Here is a 16,209-nt window from a genome sequence, read left to right as displayed (position 1 = left end):
TTAAATTTAAAGATTTTTTTTTTAATCTAATGAGGAGGTATTCAAATTTGGGACTTCTCTCAATCTTGGGGAGAAAAGCTTAAAAAATTTCAAATAATAGAATTTGGAAAGATGCAATAGTGACAAAATTTTTAAACTTACTTATTCAGCTACTTAAAGCGTAATAGGATTTAAATATACAAATTCCAAGATTTTGTATTCCCCGTCCCAAGTTTAAAGTCCTAGGTCCCAAGTTTGAGTCTCATGTCCTGAATTTTAGGTACCAAGGTCGAGGTCTTAAGTCTAGAGTCTCAAGTTTAGTGATCCATAATTTAGGGTTACGGGTTCAATATATGAATCACAGGTCCAGAATTTTGGATCTCGAGTCTTAGTTTCAAATTTGAGGTCTAAGGCTATGAATCTTTTCCTGATTCCAATTAGCTTGTGGGGAATTTGAGAATAACACTTATTTAGGTAGAATGTTTTTTTTTTTTTAGGGAATATTAAGGTGGAATGTAAAAATGAAATTTTGCCTTCTCAAAATTTCATTTTTTTTAATTTCATATGTTATTCTCTAAATTTCATTTTCGAGTTGACAAAAAAGATAATTTGACCATATAAAATTATTAGCTTTTCTACTAACCATTTGGATGACGTATTTGAGACTGAGGATTTTTAAAGATGAGATAAAAAGTCTCAAACTTTGTAAACTTATTTGTTTGATTAAATATCCAAGCATGATGGGATTTAAATAATATTTAGGGCTTGTTTGGTTGAAGGTTCAAGATCTTGAGTCCGGCATCCCAGGTCTTAGTCTTAAATTTGGAGTCTCAGTTCTGGAGTTACATGTACGTCTTGAGTTCGAATAGGGTCCCGCATCTTGAGTTTGAGATCACGAGGTTTTGTGCGGCTCGAATTGAGGTACGTGGTGCGTCTGGTCCGAGGTCCCATATTCTGGGTTATAAGTCTTAAGTATATACTCAAGAATATAGGTCTCAAGTTAGGGGTTTGGGGTCTCATGTCTTCATGGAGGTTTTGAGTTTTGAATATTAGATTTAGGGAAAAATTTTCAAACATGACACATACTTTGGAGTCAATCTTAGTTTATGACACCAGTTTGAGTTTGTCTTAGTGTAGGACACATATTTAGGATTTGTGTTAGTTTGGGACAATCCGTCAACTCCGTTAACTTTTCCGTCCAAAAAAGGATAATTTGGTCATTTTATATTTTTAAAACAAATAAAAACTAAAAAAAAACAAAAAAGTTACTACTAAAAAACAAAAAAGATTAAAATTGAAAAAAAAAACAAAAGAATTAAACTCTCTCTCTCTCTCTCTCTCGGCTGGGTGGGGGGCTTGCGAAGGGGCGGGGCAGGCTGGGTTGGGGTGAAGGGGGGTGGTCGGGGAGGGGCTAGGTTGGGTTGGGGAGAAAGAGGCAAGGGTACTCTGGGTGGGGAAGAAGAAAGCGGGTGGGAGGAGGGCTGGTGCTGGGTGGGGGGTGCGACGGGGGCTGGGGGTGGAAGGTGTGACGGGGCGGGGGCTGGGGGGAGGGGGCGAACTAGGTTGGGGCTGGGTTGAATGAGGTGCGACAGGTGGTCAGGCAGGCTGGGGGTGGAAAGGGAAGAGATGGAGATGGAGAGAGAGAGAGAGAGAGAGAGAGAGAGAGAGAGAGAGAGAGAGAGAGAGAGAGAGAGAGAGCTTGGGGTCGAGTCGGCAGGTAAGGCCTCCGCTGACGGGTAAACTGTCATCGACAATAGGCCGTGTAGTTCAGATCTACTGCATCTCAGTTTTTTTTTTTTTTTTTTTTTGCTTTTTTGTTATTAGTTTTAATATATTTTAAATTAATTTTTAGTTTTAAACTTTTTAATTATTGTTTTTTCCTCCAAAAAAAAAAAGTTTTGATTTTTTTAGGTAGTAAGCTTTGTTTTTTAGTTTTTTTCTTTTTCTTTTTAATTTTTATTTGTTTTAAAAATATAAAATAACCAAATTATTTTTTGTTTAACGGAAAATTAACGGAGTTAGACGGATTGTCTCAAACTAACACAAATTCTAAATATGTGTCCTGCACTAAGACAAATTCAAACTGGTGTTCTAAACTAAGATTGACCTCAAAGTAGGTGTCTTGTTTGAAAATTTTTCCATTAGATTTAAGGTCTGAGATCTAGGATCATGGATTTTTTTCATAATTCCAATTAATATGTAGAATTTGAAAATAGCACATGTTTAGGTGAAATTTAAAAATGAAATTTTAAGTTCTCAAAATCTCATTTTAAAATTCTCTCTTATCTTTTAGATACCATTATAAACTTTCATATCATTTTATAAGTCACATTTTAAAGTTGCCAAACAAGATAAGTTGGTATAGGATCTCTGGATCCCACATATCCCAAAATCCCACCCCACAACTTCAATTTCTCACCCAAACATAATTATTAATATAATGGTTAAGCACAAAGGATGAACTCAAGTGAAGCAGAATATCAGAGGCCCTTCTACTAAAAAAGGAGGAGATCGACAGCACTAAACCCACCTTCCAAACCATTGTGATGACTTCTTGGTCATTAGATGACTTCACGTATTGTACATAAAAGATGTGTCATATATCTTTTCATCTTGCACATGATGATGATATTTATTCAGCCAGCAAATACTCATTCTAGTACCTCTCAATCTCTCAGGAATCTGATTGACAGTGAAATCTCATCTCCAAAGCTAGGGACACCACCAAGTGCTCAACGTGACTCCTAGAGAAAGAAATTTAGGCCATTCAACTGATTTGACCAAGTAACCTTTCAAAGCTAGGCATGACAACCGATGCTCTTGCACTTCAGAGCTTCTCAGAAAAGAAAAGAGTACGTCTATAGATAAACTATAGTGGCTGTAACTTTCAAGTCATGGTTACCTCACAACATTGGGTCACTGAATCTGCCCCAAACCAGTCTATATATATAGGCATCACATGGATGTGCCAATTAATGCAACTGATGTGGCAGGACAGTGACATGTATATCAACAATAAAGCTTTTTATAGAAGTTGAAAAGGACTATATAATATAGTCATCCAATTAATTACCCTGAAAAAATGTAGGCCGAGCATGCTTCCAAATCTCTTTGTTAATTAGGATATGATGGATTTCTTTCCCCTAGTCCTCCTTAGCTTCTACTTCATGGAGTTCTATGATTGTGATCTCTCTAACATTATGTCGGTTAATTGTAATGCACATGGAGCAATCGTGCCATATGCTTGAGTTTGAGTCTTGCCTTCAAGCCTTCAAATATCACTAATTAATTATACCCAACTTAATTTATCTAGACAAGTACATGATGAAATGTATATTCTACTTGTGTGTTGACTGTGCAAGTGTGTGTTGAGTTTCATATCAATGGTGTATACAATATACTAGATCAATATACACATTCGTAACTAGTCTTTTTGGGTATCACATATTGTATCCTCAAATCGTGACAAATAATATCAAAGTCAATCGATTTGTTATTACAACATGGCCTCGAGCGACATTATAATATAACAAGTTTGAGATGTACCCTAATGAAGGAATCGAGTATCAGAGTGAGGAAGATCATTAAATAGCTAAGTTGTGTTTGTGCATGCATGAATTGTGCAAATGTGTGTGGAAGTTCACATCAGTTGTAATGGATTATATAAGCAATTTTTAGTTACAAACTAATTAATATGGCACATGATATGACAGTTTTTTATTTGTTTTAAATAAATGAGATTTGAGACTAGTGACAAACAAATGAAATATTATCACATCAGTTTGAGATGTAATAGCAAGGCCAGAGTTATAAATTTTTAAACCTGATGGCTAGCTCATATTAATTTTATAATTTATAGGAAGTGGATCCTCTCATCCGCTTTTTGCCTGCTTGCATCTGCTTGTCTTTTACTTTTGACATGCCAGTATGCCACCTCATTTTAATAAGAGAGTTAATAAATGTTATACTAAGAGAGTGTTTTAATAATTAGGTTTAATAAATAATTGCAAGATGTTTATTGGGCTAGAAATTTGAGGGAGCAACGGCTATTAGGCTTAATTGAGGTAAGCTATTAGGCTTAATTCAGGTGGGCTGCTAGGCTTAATTTGGGTGGCCTATATTAAAGATATATAAATATGAATTTAGTAATTTTTGGTTTTCCAAAAAATTACCTGGTCTAGAGTCCATAGAAGTCTTGTTTGAAGCTCACCCGCCAATGATAATTAGTGTCTATAGCAATTGCTTTGTTCAATAATTGTATAAGTATTCACTAGGAGTGTCATTAATACTAGCTAGTAGCTACTACTTCTGGTGATCACAATTTCTATATATCTAGCTTGTGGAGAGTTTCTTCCTCTACAATATAGAATTATAGATAGTACGTGAGTCCCAACATCCAGTATATATAATTCTCTGCCCCTCTCTAAGTTTGATAAATTTGAAGAGAACAATACTTCCTTCAGTTCTTGGTTGGAGGAGCTCTTCCAACCCCCTTTCATAGATGCAAGTCCTTTTTGGTTTTTTCATTCAATTTATGAATTAATTTTTTATTTATTTATAATAAAAAAACCAAAAATGACGTACTATTGTGAGAGGGGGTTGGAGGTGCTCCTCCAACCAGGGCCTAGGGAAGTATTGTTCATTTGAAGGTTCTCATAAAAAAAAAAAAAAAAAAAAGCTTATTTACACATTTATCTCCTGAAACTATAGTTTCGTCTCATTTTACCCCCCTTAAAGTTTATTGTCTCAATTTATTCCTTATAAATTTCTCTCATGTCTCACATAACCCGAAACCGTCAATTTATCCCCTGTCACCACGTCAGTAATTCAAACAGTGAAATGGATGAATTTAACGATTTCGAGTTATGTGAGACACAAAGAAAATTACATAGGATAAACTAGGATAATAAACTTTAAGGGAGTGAAGTGAGATAAAACTATAGTTTCAGATCGAGATAATTGTGCTAATAAGCTAAGAAAGAAAGAAAAAAAAAAAAAAAAAGGAAACATCTCCACCAGACAAACCTATAATGTAGAAGCACGAGTAGGAAAGCTAAATGTTGCCTTTTGGTTTGTTTTTCCAAACTTTTCAAAGAACGTACGACTATGGGCAAACAAGTCGATCCCCTATTGTGCACTAGAGACATACCTAAATGGAGAAAATTAACTTCCCTAGCTAGCACCTCTGACTATGCAATTCATTGTAGTACAAAAAGTAGTAGTTGCTAGCACATGGATATATATATAGGGTTTAGGGTTTTTTTTTTGGCAGCACATGGATATATATTAGTCATGTGTACAACATATTTATTACTACTCTACTCAAATGGCATCTTATCCTTCTAGATAGGATGAAGCTCAGGCTAGGTAGCCAGCCCATTTCACATCATGTATTTTTCTTCGGTTGTTTTAAAATGAATCACCTCTTAATTTATATTAGTTCTAGTTTATTTTTAAAAGTAAAACTTTTTCTAACATGTTAAGCTTTCAAATTTCAACTGACCATTTTGTCTCTTATTTCTCTAATAAATAATGAATCATCGTATATGAGATTTATAAATATGAATCTCACTTTTATTTGAGGAATAGTTTTTAAGTGTGACCATAACATCGTCACGTAGTGTTACTACTCCACTTATGTTATATCACCATGTGATCAGCCGTAATAGAAAATTGATCACACAAAAAAAAAAATCTATTTTTGAGAAATAAAACCTAAGATAGTAAGTTGAGATAATCTATATCTATATATATATAAAACAAATACCTCCGCTAGGTGAAATATTCAAAATTTCATAATATCCATGATTAATTAAAGTGTTTAAGTAAAGAAATTATACTAAATATATGTAAATTCATAAACAACTAATCTGTAGCGAATCACGTGTCAAGAGACTAGTAAAAATAAAAATATTTGTTCACCTCCATCTCTTACCAATTTTCTTTCTTGGTTACATTAGGAGGAATCAAACCTAAAACTATCACAATTCTAAACCTATTTTTAATTTAGCTAATAATCATTATAACATAATGGTTGATGATTGGTGGAAAACATCGTTTTGCCGCATGAATTGGCTTTGCATCCATATATTATGGGTATTTCTGTACAGATTGACAATGCATGATGACATTCAAAGAACACAATCAACAATAGACCATGGTCCCCTAATAAACATTAAAGCCTAAAAAATTGCAATTTGTTTAAAATTTCCCTTTGGGAATCATAGACAATGTTTCCAGCAGAAATATTAAAGAATGTAAAGAAAGATTTCAAGCAAAAGTTGGTTGCAATTGGTGTTGCATAAAGGCAGCTTGCTTGATCATCATGTTGAAAAAATTTGATACGGTCTCATTAATGGTATTTCGGATCATTGATCTTCTTCTAGGTTTTATTGAATAAAATATGAAACAAGACACCAATAATATAGACCAAATTAAATTTGATTCAATTGTTGAACATAGAAAACCAAATTCTTGATAGTGTTTTTTTTGTCTAAAAAGTTGGGGGTTTAACGGTTACCTCACAGCTCTTTATTAGTCCTGCTCAGGATCAACCGGTTGGAATTACTAACTTACCGATTATAAGAAGACATAGGCATTTTTGCTTTTAGGTTATACCCACATATGTCAGTCAATTCGAGGTAGAATGAGTCAGCCCAATAACGACTTATATATATACTAATGTTGTGTATAATATGTATACAAAGTTGTTCAAATGAGAGACAAAGTATAATCACAAGTGGATTGAATTTGAAAAATTAATGTATATGAGTGCTCAAACACTAATCAGTTAGAAACCAATCACTATTTTGAGCCCACACATGATGTACTTTCAAAATCTAAATAGTTCATTTTCTATGTACCATGATACCATCCAAATAAAGGTCAATACAAAAATAAAAATCAACAAAATTGAGAACCATTTAATCATCTAACTATCTCCAAATAAGTAGATGAATAAAATGTTGCAATGACTAACCATTTAAGCATTTAATTTAGAGGTCCTGACTAACTATTGCAAGCAGCTTAGCTTATTCTATGATCGTGACATAGTGACATTGCCGAAATTAAAAATGAATTGCGTTGTCCAATTCTCAAGAGACTAGACTATTTTGTGTAGTGCTGGTATTTTTGAACCGTAAACCGAAAAAACCGACCGTGCCGACCGACTTCGGTCTGTCGATTTTTGTGGTTTTCTGTAGAAGCTCGGTTGCTGGTCGGATTTCCTACCGACCGAACTCAGTCGGTGTCGAGCCAGTTCTGGTTTCTAGCACTGGCATTTCGACCGAACCGACCGACATCATCTCTTCTGTGTCTCTGTCTGCATCTATATCTCTTTCATCCCTGCATCTCTCTCAAACCTCTCTGTCTCTGCATCTCTCTCAGTACTCTAAGGTCTCTCTCACCTAGCACCACCACATGCGATCTCCATTGTCGAGCACCACCACCCGAGACACCCCCAGACTTCCCCTAGCACCACCACCACCACCACCTGATCTAGACACCCCTCCAGACCTCTGCCTCCCTCTATTCCAGCCAGCCAATACCTACTCCGACTTCCACTGACCAGTACCGACCGCCTCCGACACAGTCAAAAACCGACTACCCTTGGAACGGTATCAGATGACATTTTTGTATTCTGATAGGCCTTGGTCGGTTGGGAGCTGTCGAATCGGTTACCGATCCGATACCAGCCCTAGATTCATTTTTGTGCATGGTTTCTCTCTTTAGATTTATTTCGCATTTTATTCCGTTAACAATCCTAAGACATATTTCTAATTTCTGATAGTTCTATCGATGTATCGGGCCTGCTCTCTCATTAGCTCCCTTCCAGTTATATGATAAGCAATATATAATTCCTCAACTTTAATACACAATACTATATGTGTTTGAAAGCTTGTAATAAGATGTTCAAATCATATAAAATTTGTTCATAACTTATGATAGAAGATATAATTAAGCTGCCAAAGGTGGGATCCCGATCAAAACACAATGACACCAAACATAATTTTGTCATTTTTACTCAAGAATGGCCGAGAAGCATGGATATGTAGCCACTGATTTAATTTTCAAAAAGAATATCAAAGAAATTTCAACCCTACAAATTCTTTGAGACTCGATTTCCCTATCAAATAAACATGATTATAAAATTGTAACTAGTTTTAGAAAGTCCATAAGATCATCTTTCAATCTCCCAACAAAATTTTTATTGAAAACAAACAAATTGTTTTTCCTCAAATTGAAAACATGTTTTTCCTGCTAATTAATTGTCGCTAAAATTGTTATCATATATAATAAAACACAAGTACCAAACTGAAACTTGGTACCAAATGTATTTTTTCGGCCAAAACACATAAACCAAAGTTTTAGTTTATATAACCTTAATAAAAAGATTGGTATCTTTTAGCTAAGAAATCTCTAATTCCTCACTAAAAGATAGGGTTCATTAACAATAAGTGACAGATTTAATTTTGTTTTTATAAAACACCCATAGTTTTAGTTGATTCTCATTTTACCACACATATATCTATTTGTCTCACTTTACCATCCACAATTATTCTCCGTGTCCCACTTTACTTTTTTTTCGTCCATTCCGTCAATATTGGTAACAAAAATGTCTCTGCCACATCAGCATTTTTGACAACTTGGGAAATAGAATGAACGGAAAAAGATAAAGTAGGACATGCATAAAAATAGTTGTAGATGGTAAAGTGAGATAAATACACGTCTGGGTCGGTGGTGTATATTCGCTTGACGCACATATCAAAGGCATACAAAAATTTCCCTTATTGTACGTTATGAAGGTAATAAATTAAACTTGCGTTATTTAAATAATTAATTAAGTGTTCTTAAGCTTTTTGGGGTAATAAATTATAAAAGTTCAGTGAAAAAACGTAATCTAGCCAAAATTTGTGGGCTTTTAAAACTAAAAAATATGTTTAAAACAAAGATCCAATCTGCTTTTCAAGACATGACATGGAAGAAAAAGCCCATTGCTTAGGGATATGTAGAGTACCTACTTAGCCAAGTGCTTTGCTTTCTAAGAAAATGTTACATAACACTATCAATGATATTGGGTAGTCCATGGATACTTTAGCATTTACATTACAGTTTTCAGTTCATAAATCATTAGCTATCTTTATTAGTTTATTCCTTCTGTCAAAAAAATTTCTTTTTCAATGTCGAAACATATATAGATACAATATTCAAATGTTAGACAAGGAAACACAAGTCAAAGGACAAAAGAATTATGATGGTGAGCTTCTCACTAACTTCCTCACATAATTGCCTGAATATTTAAAGTAACAGAAAAGCACTACAATGATGCTAATAACAAAGCAGCAAACAAGGGTTTTAGTACAAAAGGTTGTAAGAGACAAATAGACATGATAAAAGTGGAATGTAAATGAGATAGGGAACATGATAAGAATAATGGGGTTTGTATTTTTCTTCCCTCTAATGTTTAGGACCTTATTAAATAACTTTGTACCACAGTCACCCTCACCCTATTTTGCAGTATGATGATGCCAATTGCCCAGGACTGTAATAGACATGACGTCGCAGTTCCCCAATTACTATTGGTCAAATGCCTGCACACACAACTCATATGATTCTGCCTGTCAATTATATATGGTTCCTTGTAACCATTTATTAATATTTATTTTTTTCAATTCTTTGTAACCCAATTTAAAAGATAGATATATGATTTCTAGTATGTTTTTATCTAATCCTTCACGAATCTTAATCCTAACTAAATTTTTCACACTACTCACCAATTTGGGCACCTTAAAGACAAAGGAAGAAGATAAGATGCAACACGAAGTCACACAAATTATAAGGAGATCGATCGACATTTTACTACTCTTATCGATCCGAACACACCACACTTCTTTTTTAACTGTCATCACATCTAAACACATGCATATATAATGTGTGGAGTCCATCTTATTATTAATTAATTAGTAGAATAGACTATAATTGGCCTCACACTTGTTTGGGAACAAATTAAATGGCTAATGTCTTATACTTGTCTTATGCTTTTTCGCTATTGACCCTAGCTAACTGTATTAGCCGATTAATTAAAAGCCAGTAGATATATATGCTCTTTGATATGGTTGTCTATGGGGTATAATATTATTGTGGCTGGCCTAACTTGTTTTTGTTTTCAATTAGTTGGTCTCCTGGTCAGTGTTTAGTTATTATTTTAATACATGCGTGGAATTGCTTGGTTAATATTTTGGTTTTTAGATAGACTTTGAGGAGTGGAATCTTGAGACCAAATCATAGGTATTGGAAACTTTTTTCCTTCTTTCCTCCTATTTGGTAGGCAAAGAAATGCAGTCCATAATCACCGTATTGATTAACAATCAAGCTCGATCACTTCATTGGAAAAACAATAATATTATACTTCATGATCACAAAATTGAAATTGATCAATAAGTTCACTACTTTGTGCTCCGAGTAGAAATATTGAGGAGAACTAAGAGCACGTCTTAAGGGCTTGAGACAAGTTTCATATATACTTCCACCTTTGAACGTATATTTTAGATAATTATTGAACTCTACAAATTTAAAAAGTTAATAATAGATCAACAATATATTTGATGAAACCAATGGGGAGTCACATATGATCAGTTGGCCCTATAAAGTAGAAAAATTTTAGGCTAAATATAATTACTTGATCCTTTGAGTATTGTTATATTTCTTGATATAAGGGCAACCAAAACCTATTTGAAGAAAAGCCTCGAAGATAAAAAGGCAATTAATTCTCAATTCACCAAGAAAAAGAAGTTCATATGAAAACTTGTTCAATTTTTTTAATAAGAAAAAAATTTCTAGATCAGCCACTGAATAAACTTGTAGAGAGGCAGGTGAAGATTTGTGTTTCCTACCCTGCATGAGGAGGAAAGAGCCAAATGTCTCCAGCCCTATTGACATTGCGAGCGACAGTTGGCATAATTACATGCATATCACCCGATCGAGTATCTTTAGGATGTACGGTGTATAACTCAAAGACATCTTTTTCTTTTAAACATATATGTTTCTAATATATGATGAGTTATATATATATCTACAAATTTAACACCATAAACATTGTAAGAATAATATCGAGTGATCATTTATGTATTATGTTCTCATCAGACTGAGAATTAAAAGTCGCACATTTTGATTTGATTTTACCTAATCAATATTAGTATTTACGTACAGTTTGATATTATAATTAATATGTCATGTGTATTATTTAAAAAAGAAATTTCCTAACACACATTAGGACAATTACCACAATTATATATACATGTAAAATGTTAAATTTATCCCAAATTTCAAGGCTTTAATCCTCCCCTAGGAATTTTTTGTTGTTGTTGTTGTCTTTCTCTTTTCTCTCTGTTTCTGGCTCGAAATCTTTTAGGCTTTTGTACCTTCAATATTAGAGTACCATTGCAGATACTTAACACCATGGCACAAGGTAGCTAGTGACTGAAAACAGATGCATATATTATGATGTCTCGAATATGCTTCCCCTTATGCAATTATAAATCTATTTAGTGGCAAACTATGTAGTCGGACATATCCCAATTGATAATCACACTTTTTTTTGTCTAAAGCTCAAATCTCCTATTCCAAATGTTGCAACTGAAAAAAGGGAAAAAAGAAAAGATAAAGGCAAGACTATAAATAGGCTTCTCGATCAAAAAGCTGCCTCATATAGTCATATAGGCATACTGCTCAACAAACAAAAGCAGACCCAGTGATAATTTCCATAATTCTCGTTTGTCCAATTGCATGCTGTTACCAAAGCTTTGCTTGGAGAGTTGGGTGGAGGTGGGGAATCTAGGATTGATAGACTACCTGTAACTTATCGAGAAAAAAAAAAAAACAATTAATGATTGTGACATTGAAATTGAAATTGCAGATATAAAGATAGTTGCGAGGAGTGTAAGAAAATATTGGAGTTAGGATTGATCATTTTGATCAAGATCAAACTTTTAATTTAACCAAAAACAATCTGCAATATATATAAGTATGTTTTGATTCTTTACACAACCATATATATATGTAGATTTCTATATATTGAATGACACGATGTCTATATATTCTTTACACAACCAAAAACAATCTGCAATATATATAAGTATGTATATATTCTTTACACAACCATATATATATGTAGATTTCTATGTTTAAATGAGGGACCAATTTTAATTTTTTTGAGTAGTTATGAGAAACGATGTATTTAATTATAATTGGAATGAATTTTGAAGTGCTGAAACTAAAACATATTGACTCATTGTATTAAATTTAAAAATTGAGTGTTATCAGTGCTCGCTAGTGCTCAAAAAGCAACACTTTTGAGTGACATAGAGCTACAATATATATTATCTACCAGTTTATGTGATTTACCTTTAATATTATTAATCTATCATACAACTGTGTTAAGTTATTTATTTCTGATTAGGTTTAACGGTGAGAAAAATTACTGATTTATTAGATTTAACAATATCCTACTTAGTACGAAAAATTTTCGACTTGTTAACATTTACGAAAATTAAGTGGTCAAATTTGTCTTATCACATCCAGTTGGAAACACATTAATTAACACATTAATAATCTTATAATCTATATATATTATCCTTTCCACGAAAAAAATCTATATATTATCCTAATGTAGTTGCTAAATGATCCGTCTTTACCTGTTAAAGAAGGTATATATTCGAGTACTTAAAGAAGAAACATATAAACCCTGGCCAAAAAAAAAAAAAAAAAAACTAGAAACATATAAACATATAAACGGATCTTTTACACACATAATGAGAGATATTGAATTTATACTAATAAAGCTCTCTCTTTTTTTTTTTCTTATTCCATTTCTTCAATACCTAATTTCGAGAATGAACTTTCAAATATAATGATGAAAGTTGAAATTTTATGAAAGTTTTTTTTTTACCATTTAGGTCATGATTAATTTATGATTCGTGTTATGTGTTAGATATGAACTAACTAGTTATTATTTTTGTAATATATCTCTCTATTTTATTGAAAGATTTACAAAATTTGAATCTCCCATCCTCATATTAGACAGTTTTATAAAATGTGTTGGGTACGTATTACAAGACAGTTTGATGGGTTGTGTTTTTGTTTAGGGTAATTTGGAACCACACAAACATATTTGCACAGGACAAGCTAGTTTTCAAGGCCTATAATCTATCCGAATAATGATAAAGAACTATCAAGGATTTTATTTATATTTGGATTTGTCCTTTGTCTGATACCCAAAGCCAAACTGAACTCCTTGCAGTAAAATAGTATCACTGAACCAATTTTATCATTTTCTTTCTCGCACACGCATGCACACACACTGTCGTGAAACGACAATTTTTTTGACCCAGGACCTGTTTTCTTCTTTATGCATGAAGGAAAGAATTAATGGCTCCAAAGAGTAACCAATAGGATTTTGTGGATGAGTCTGACCACACATTTCACAGGCCCACACACCAAATAGTCTACATATATTGATTTTTTTTTTAATTGAGGGAATTAATTTCAATCTATCCTAAACTTTTCTTCATATGGTGGCCAAATAAAAAACCACTTTCATACAATTTTTTCTTGAGAAAAAAAAAACTCTCAAATATTCTCTATTGTGCTTATTTCTTGAGTAAAATACTCTCAAGTATTTTACTCTTATACTTAAGAAAAATATTTAAAAAAAAAAGTTGGGAGGTTAGAGAAATATAATCTAGGTTAAATTATGAGTGGGAGTAACAGCCTATACTGAACCCTTAATGAGTCTGCCCCTTCTCATTAGCTCACTCATTCTCACCACTTACACTAATCCTAAAGGCATCCACACATATTGATTCAATCTAGTTACAACATCAGTGGTGTGATTTAATATCGGATTATAAGTACGGCTCTAATCTAAGCCATTATTTCAACAGTTTCTATATATGTTAACAAGGCTCCAAGTTGTGCCTTTTGGTGAAAGAGTACAAGTAACTATCAGGAGCTATTCTTATCTTTAAGACAATAAATCTCTAATGAATATATAAGACCCATATATTCAAGAATTCAAGATGAATCTACGACTAGAATAGAATATTTGACAGCATACATATAATCAATTTGTTTTCCTTGGTGTTCACCAGCACACGACTGAACCGATGGTATCTATCTCAAATGAAGGTTCCAACAAGCAATAGATGTGTCCTCCTTATCATGGAATAGAATATTGGGCATTCTTATGTAAGACTACTTCTATAATTTGGTTGAAACATATGGTTTTAAGAATGAGATTCAGGTTCTCTACAATATTTGTTTTGCATATATTACAAATTTTAGAGTTATGAATCTATGAATTAATGTGACCCACACACATTTAGAAAATATTATGAACTCATTTTCTTTTATGAATTAAAAGTAAATACGCATTTAAGATTAAAAGTCAAGCAAAACAAGCAGATAATATGCATGAAAGAATGAACATTTCAAATCTTCCAAAATAATAGAATGTATTCCTACTCAATCAGAGGCGAGCAATGCTCATGCCATTCTTACAATTCCAAATTTCGGGACCGAACCCAAACCTCTAACACTGGACCTAAAATCCCTCGACCTAAGAGTACTCCTGAACCCCAAGGCCAGACCCTGAGATGTAGAACCTAGCTAGCCTCAAACACCAAACTTGGACCCCAAGCCTCAAACCCCCAACCCAATCCTAAACCCTTGGCCTCACGTACAACCCTGAGACTCGTTTATTAATTTTCAACTTAACTTGATTACAATTTTCAACCAAACAAAAGAATCGATTACATTCATAGAATTAATTTGTTGGAAACTATGATTTGAAAATCAATCAATATTCATGAACTATTGTATGCGCATAATGACATGCACCATTACCATCTTTAATCCAGCTTTGAGCACATCATTACATAGCTAGCTTATGTAATGAATTTGATAATGCTTGATTCACTATGTACTAAGATTTGCAACAACAAAATACAATTTTTATTGATAACAAAATCTCATTTAAATAGCTAGCTTGAAGATCAAACAATCCTTTTTTTTTTTTTTTCTTTATCTACTTCACTACTCAAGATCGATCTCCTTATTGAGGGTACGTACAAGGACCACTGACAGTTATGCACCATTTCTTGCAAAGCTCGTTTCTTTTCTTTTAAAAATAGTACTGGATGAGTGCAAAAACCAATGCATATATATATATATAGTAATGTTGGAGAATCATTTTAGGGATGTCATAGTGCTGGGATCTAAGGCTCCAACGCCAATCAGTGGTTAGGTAATGCCTTTTTTAGTGTTTCCTCCATTCAAACTGTCCTACTCGATCATCCCTATCTTTGTCCACTATCGATCCATTCCCTTGCTACACACGGGCCAAAGCACCCCCAGGCCCCCCTTCATGCCCAACCCCACCAACAAACTGATACTTGAATACTTCTATGACCAATAGATGCACATAGCTTTTCCAAGACGGCGACATGACGAATTTAAAGAGTAGGATTAATTACAAAGTACCCCTTTCAGGTTTGCTGTTAATTTCAATCCTCCCAATAGGGTTTCAATTTTTTTAATGGAGTACATATAGTTTTTCAATTTAAGTCAATGTCACTATTGCCAAACTTTTATTAAGTTGACCGTTTGGTCAACCGTTAAGCAATGACATAACATGCATGAGGTCAATTTTTTTCTTATGTGGAAACCCAATTGGCACTATGTGAATAGTAACAACAGATAATAATCTAGAAATAAATAAAAATAGAAGGAGGGTTTGAGTGGGGTGGATCTACACAGAGAGAGAAAATAAGAAGGATTTGATGGGGGTGGATCAGGAGAAGAAAAATGGGATAATATGGGATAATGGGAGAGATAGAGAGAGAGAGAGAGAGAGAGAGAGAGAGAGTAAAAAGAGGAAGAAGGGTTTGATGAGGGGGTGGATTTGCAAAATACGAGGGGAAGGAGAGAGATTCAATATTTTGTGTTTAGTTCACATCAGTTGAGAGGTCGGCCCAACAAGAGCCACACCTATTAATGGTTTACCAACCGGTTAAACTTAACGGAAGTGTTGCATTGGCCACATTGACTTAAATTGAAAACTACATATAGTACATTAAAAACATTAAAACCTTATGGGGAGGAATTGAAATTGAAGGCAAACTTGGGATATGTACTTTGTAATTAGCCCTAAAGAGTATTACTACATTTACCAAA

The sequence above is a fragment of the Dryas octopetala genome, chromosome 6, assembly GCF_963921425.1.
Source record: "Dryas octopetala chromosome 6, drDryOcto1.1, whole genome shotgun sequence".
Lineage (NCBI taxonomy): Eukaryota > Viridiplantae > Streptophyta > Magnoliopsida > Rosales > Rosaceae > Dryas > Dryas octopetala.
The sequence above is the reverse complement of the archived record's forward strand: the minus strand, read 5'-3'. Positions refer to the sequence as shown.